Here is a 6,626-nt window from a genome sequence, read left to right on the forward strand (position 1 = left end):
GATTTCCTTTACTTTTTAATAAGAAGTCTTGTTTTCTGAGAAATTAATGAAAATTAAGTGAGTTTATCATTAAAACGAGACAGATATCAGTAGGCTCAATAAAATCAATTTCATTCAAAGGGAAAACAAGTTTATTAATTCATTCAATTTGCATCTCCAGTAAATGTATCTTTGATTTAAGGACATTTGCATATTGTATTGGAAAACAAAACAAAAATACAGAGGACGATGTTGCATGCACCATTTAATGCCATGATGTTATGAATTTAAGACTTTCTGCTCTGATTTAAGATCTTCTAAGGACTTAATTTGTGAAAGACATGACATGTTTTTAAAGAAACCCTGTTTGAGTTCAATTATTTAACAACCTCATTTAATATTTTTAAGTACATCAGCTAAACAGAACTTTCCTCAAACTTTAAGTCAAAAGCAGCTTGAATGGTACAGTATTGTGCTTGCAACGTAATGTCATGGGTTCAAACTCACAAATGAATGTAGATGGTGACCAGGCTGTTAAAAAGCAGCCAAAAAAGCAGCATAAAAGTACAATAAAACTATCCTGTATGATTTTGTGTTTAATAGAAGAAAGTAATTTCAGGTTTGGACCGCCATGAAGGCGAGTAAATCATGACAGATTGATCATTTTTGGATGAATTATTCTAGAGGCTCGTCTCCTGCAGTTCCTTAATAACTCAAGTGTGTCTTATTAAAACATCTTTGTTTTCCTGGGTGCTTTATGAAGTGAATTAATGAATGCATTAAAGCCAGAGATCTCCCCAAACAAGCCGCCCATCAAACAGACAAACAACTCAATCGGGTTTGTGCAAATTGAGTAAATTGTTCCACTGAGTGAAAGAATGAGCCAATTATAGATCTCGTTATTGTGCACATCATTTATCTTCTGTGCAACTTTCTAGTCAGATATTCTGCATCCTTGTTTTATCCCAGAATTTGTTGTTGCATGTGGGTTTAGATTTGCAATTGATTTTTTTTAAGGCAAGACATTACATGCAAAACAATGTTTCTTTCATGCACTGGTCAGTTTGGGGATTTTGGGCTTTTTGTAATGTTTTGTTTTAAACTAGTGGAAAGAAAACAACTAAAATATACATTTAAGTGCTTATTTTATTGCACTTTATCTATTTGCATCTGCAGATTTGAATTCCAATCCATATCTTTAAAGAGTTTTTTCTCTTACATACATACACCAAAACTTACAGTTTCTGTCTGTTGACAGTATGTGCACTGTAAAAAATGATTGTGATTTTAACAGTAATAGACTGTAAAAATGCTACAGTAAAACCCTGTTAACTGGTTAACAGTAAGTTTCCATACTATATACGGAGAATACATGTAATTACATTTAATGTAATTTTACAGTAAAATACTGTTAAAAATACGGTTTTTGGAAGTGAAAAAGAAAAATTCAAATGAAAAAACGTAAATTGACACTCCCAGAATCCCCTGCATGACACTTCATATTTGATGTTTTTTTGTTGACATGTTTCTTCTTTTTGTTGTGTTTCTTATCAGTTGTGTACATTAGGGTTTAATCTTACAAGCTGCCGGTATTTTACCGTAAATGTCACAGATTTTTGTTTACAGTGTGTGATTTATGGAGTGATAAAAACCAGCTAACAAAAAACAAGAACATTTTGCTAAAACATTTTGTTACATAAACGTTATTTCTGAATGTTCTCTGAGCGCTGAAACATCCAGTTTCTTAAATGTTTTGGAAACATTTTTTATTGTTTATGCAAATGTTAAGGGAACATTCCATTGTATCATTTTGCAAACATTATGGGAACGTTACATTTGAATTTTCTCTGAACGTTCTGAAACAAGTACATTTAAAAAACTTTGGATGAACATTCAACTAAAATGTTTCACGAAAAAACGTTCCATGAATATAATGAATATGTTTTTGTGCTAACAACATTATTAAAAACCAAAGAACTTTCAATAAACGTTCTATTAATGTTACTGGAAGTACGTTTGTTCATAACTTTGAGGGAAACTTGCCAGAACATTCTCTCTCAGCTGGGTATCCAAAATCCCCTCTGTAAAAACAGTCAGCAAAATCAATTTCTTACAAACACGCAGCTTTTGTCTTCCCCAGATGTTAACTGATGACTGGAGTGGTGTGGATTACTTGTGGATTATTGTGATGTTTTTATCAGCTGTTTGGACTCTCATTCTGACGGCACCCATTCACTGCAGAGCATCCATTGCTGAGACACTGATGCAGTGCTACATTTCTCCAAACCTGATGAAGAAACAAACTCATCCTAATCTTGGATGGACTGAGGGTGAGTAAATTTGCACCTCATTTTCATTTTTGGGTGAACTATTCCTTTAAATGTTTTACCCTATTCACCTGTGGTGTCTGGCCTTAAATAGGTTGATATAAAGTGTGTTTCAGTGTGTTCACTGAGGTGAAGCCTGCTGTTTACCAGATGGCTCTTCTCACGGCTCTCTCTCTCTTTCTCTCATCCGTGTCTCTCCGTCCAGAATCTCTCTCAGCGTAACAAGAGCGAAACACACTCGAGCAGTAAATATAGGTCACGGTCGCATTGAAGCTTCTCTCTCAGCGCTGACACACAATAACAGCCCGCACTATTGACTTCCCATCCAGCGCTGCTTTTATCCGTGCGCTCAGACTTCAACATTAGAAAACTCCATCTCAGGCCTCCGCAGCCACGGAAAAACTCAAGCCTGCTTTAGAGTAATCCAGGGGTGTTACTGGTTAGAAAGATAGAGGCCTTCATTTAGCGAAGCCTTGATACACCCCAAAAAATATTTGACCTAAATTTAAGATTTATGTAGTTGAATTGCATATAAAATTCCCATGCATATGGATCGCACACAGTTTTAACATTAACAAACTAAACTTAATATAATGCATATTTATCAGTCATGCATAAAACATATTTATTTTATTAGTACTATTATACAAATCTTACCTGTTTAATTTATGTTATTTAGGTATGACAAATATGCATCACATTAAGTTTATTAGTTTGTTTCAGTGTTATTTTAGTATCATTGAGATACTATTAGAGATATTAATATTTTGATTTCATTATTGTATTTTTTTAATTCGATTTTTCATTTTCATTTTAGTTAAAGTTTTAGTCATTTTGTTGTGTGTTTTTGTCATTTTTTGTAGTTTTTGATTTTTAAAATATTTATATAGCCTACTGCATGTCTAAATAGTTTCATAAATTTTTATTTCAGCTTCAATTTTAGTCAAATTTAACTAAATTAAAATAAAAATGTTGCCTTGGCAACTAGCTGAAATTAGATTTTTGGTATTTTATTTTATTTCAAGTAATGACATTTTTTAACGGTTGTAATTTTTAGTTTTAGTTTTTATTAACTACAATAACCCTGGTTTGTTCATGTTAAAACTGTTTAATCCAAGTGCACAAAAATGTTATATGCAATTCAAATACATAAATCTGAAATTTAGGCATGCATAAATAAATAAATATATTTTTTGAGTGTTAAGACAGCAGCATAATATAGAGTGCAGACGTGAGCATCTTTATAGGCCACTGTGGTTCTTTTCACGCAGTCATCCATCACTAACCCCAGCATCTTAGAGACAACTTCCAGTTAGTGTTCTTGATTTTCTGCATCCGCTGAGCTGGTAAAACATCCCCTTCCTGAAGCAGCTGGGAGCTTGTTGACACTCTTGAGAGGGAAAGTCAAGTTGAAGATGCTGGGAGCGTTGCAGCATTTCGCTCTCTTCTGGCTCTTGAATAATGAAACAAGAAAATAAAGCAAAAGTTTATGCATCAAGGTATTAGTTGGGATGAATGAGGTTTGGATGCAATCCAAGCTGCTTTTCAGCTCCATTAGATGGTCTTGAATACATAAATTCATGTTATGTCAATTTATAATTCTAAGGATTTTTTCAATCATTTATTGAAAAACACATTCTCATTCTCGTGGTTATCTGATGTTGGTTTATGATCACACAGCATTCAAGTAAACAAAAAAAAATTTTTTTTTTGAATATTTAATTTGTATATATTTTTATATTTAATATTGATAATTTAATTGCTTTTATTTAATTATTATTTATATTAATTTTACATTTTTATGATTTAATTAATTATTACTCGTTTTTTTAGCTCACAAAGCTCAGTTTGGAAAACTTTGATGTTTAATGCACTTCATGTTGTTAATCACAATGAATGGATTAAATTTTCTTTCTCTTTGTATTTTTATATCTAAAAGCCGCAATTTTTTTTTCTGGTGTTGCCACTCCAGCTGAACCTTAAATTAACTAAAAATCCCAAATAATTTGTTTAAAATTTGTGTGACACAAAATATATAGGCACAATTATGTAAATGTGCAATAATGACTAATAATAAAACTCACCAGAGCAAATCACAGAAGGAAAAATATGGAAGAGGACCTTCAGGATGAAAGCTAACGGATATTTGCCTGATTTTTAAAAAATGTTTTCATACATTTCTGCTGGTGTGGATAGCTGTGAAGAGACAAAATACAGAGAAGAATGGAAATGAAATGGATGATTGATCATCTCAAACTGGAAATGTGGGCATTTTAAAAACTAACGGCAGGCAAGACAAACGTCCCGTTGTAAATATCCAGCATAATGTTCATTTCTGTCTCTTTCCTCCATCATCCACGTCTTCATTACGCCTGGCATACGGCTCTTTACCCAGAATCCTTGGCTGAGTTCCCGTACTGAGCTATAAAATGTGCCCTAACAACAGGCCAGAAAAAAACAAGCTCCGGCAATGTGCTGAGGGCGAGATAAATGTCACCCGCTCACGGATTCAGCGTTTAATTGTTTCATTAATGTAGTCTTTTTTGGGGCAGACTTTAAGTCAAGAACACGTGTCTGACACGATGCTGAAGGTGGTTGTGAAAAGCTGCTTAAAACTAGTATGTCGAGCTAGAAACTATTCATAACCAAAAGCAGTCAAGCTACAAATCAAGTGATACATTTAAAAATTAGTTAGCTAAACTAAGGAACTAACAAACATGATTATGGATTTACTGAAACTAAAACCATTTAAAAAAATGCAATAAAATACAAAAAAAAAAGTTGCCATTTTCATTTTAGTAATTTTATGTGCTTTTGTCATTTTTATTAGTTTTGTTTTATATTTAATTTTTTTATGTAAAATATTTTTATTTAGCTTTAATTTAAGCTACGATCAAGCAGTTCTTTTAAGAGCTAGTTGGCTCTACAAGATACTTGCAAACGGGTTTATTATGGTTTACTAAATTAAAACTAAAACCTAAAAAAAACATGTGTTTACTTGAAATAAATGTTAACTGAAATAAAATAAACTATAAAAAATTTTACTCATTTTATTTCAGATAGTTGCCAAGGCAACATTTGTCATTTTCATTTAGTTTAAGTACTAAAATGACTACAGCTAAACAAAATAAAACGAATAAACAAAACTTATAAATACAACTATTAAATAAAAAATAATAAATACTATATAGACATACTTAAAAATAATAATAAGAACAAAAACACACAACAAAATGACAATTCTTTAACTAAAATTGAAGTAAAAAAAAAAAAGAAAATATAAAAAAAAAAGTGAAATATGAACAAAAACCATAATAGCATATGTAATATAATAGCAATAGCAAAATGTAGCTATAGTTACATTGACACTAGCTAATGGGGTAATACCTTTTTAACATAACCAGAAAATGTAATTTATGTTAGAAATTTTACACAGGAAGTTTTTTTAAATGGGAAACTTGACAATAATCAGCAGTATTTAACCAAATATTTATATTTGCTACAAAAAAAAATGAATGAATGAATGAATGAATGAGTGAATGAGTGAAAGGGTGAGTGAAAGAGTGAGTGAATGTATGAGTGAATGAATGAGTGAGTGAAAGAGTGAGTGAATGAATGAGTGAATGAGTGAGTGAATGAGTGAAGGACTGAGTGAATGAGTGAGTGAATGAGTGAAAGAGTGAGTGAAAGAGTGAATGAATGAATGAATGAATGAGTGAGTGAGCGAGTGAATGAATGAAAGAGTGAGTGAGTGAGTCAATGAATGAGTGAATGAATGAATGAGTGAGTCAATGAATGAGTGAGTGAGTGAGTGAGCGAGTGAATGAATGAAAGAGTGAGTGAGTGAGTGAGTCAATGAATGAGTGAATGAATGAATGAGTGAGTCAATGAATGAGTGAGTGAGTGAGTGAATGAGTGAGTGAGTGAGTGAGTGAGTGAGAATGAATGAATGATTGAGTGAGTCAATGAATGAGTGAGTGAGTGAATGAATGAATGAATGAGTGAATGAGTGAAGGGGTGAGTGAATGAATGAGTGAATGAATGAGTGAGTGAAAGAGTGAGTGAATGAGTGAGTGAATGAGTGAGTGAATGAGTGAAGGACTGAGTGAATGAGTGAGTGAATGAGTGAAGGACTGAGTGAATGAGTGAGTGAATGAGTGAAGGACTGAGTGAATGAGTGAGTGAATGAGTGAAGGACTGAGTGAATGAGTGAGTGAATGAGTGAAGGACTGAGTGAAAGAGTGAGTGAATGAATGAGTGAATGAAAGTGTGAATGAAAGAGTGAGTGAAAGAGTGAGTGAATGAATGAGTGAATGAAAG

The 6,626-nt window shown here is 32.6% G+C and overlaps 1 long non-coding RNA gene across 1 annotated transcript in view; it reads right to left on the reverse strand.

Annotated features, from left to right (window-relative positions):
- Window positions 1–3,477: 3,477 nt before the first annotated feature.
- The window catches only part of LOC107724978 (uncharacterized), a 4,492-nt gene continuing 1,343 nt past the window's right edge, over window positions 3,478–6,626 (reverse strand). Inside the window, exons 2-3 of the long non-coding RNA XR_001638067.1 lie at window positions 4,391–4,502; window positions 3,478–3,759 (exon numbers count right to left, since the gene is read on the reverse strand). This is a non-coding gene — a long non-coding RNA (uncharacterized LOC107724978). The remainder of the gene's footprint in view (window positions 3,760–4,390; window positions 4,503–6,626) is intronic.

Source organism: Sinocyclocheilus rhinocerous, unplaced genomic scaffold, assembly GCF_001515625.1.
Source record: "Sinocyclocheilus rhinocerous isolate Xijiao unplaced genomic scaffold, SAMN03320098_v1.1 scaffold2019, whole genome shotgun sequence".
In the NCBI taxonomy this organism is placed as follows: domain Eukaryota; kingdom Metazoa; phylum Chordata; class Actinopteri; order Cypriniformes; family Cyprinidae; genus Sinocyclocheilus; species Sinocyclocheilus rhinocerous.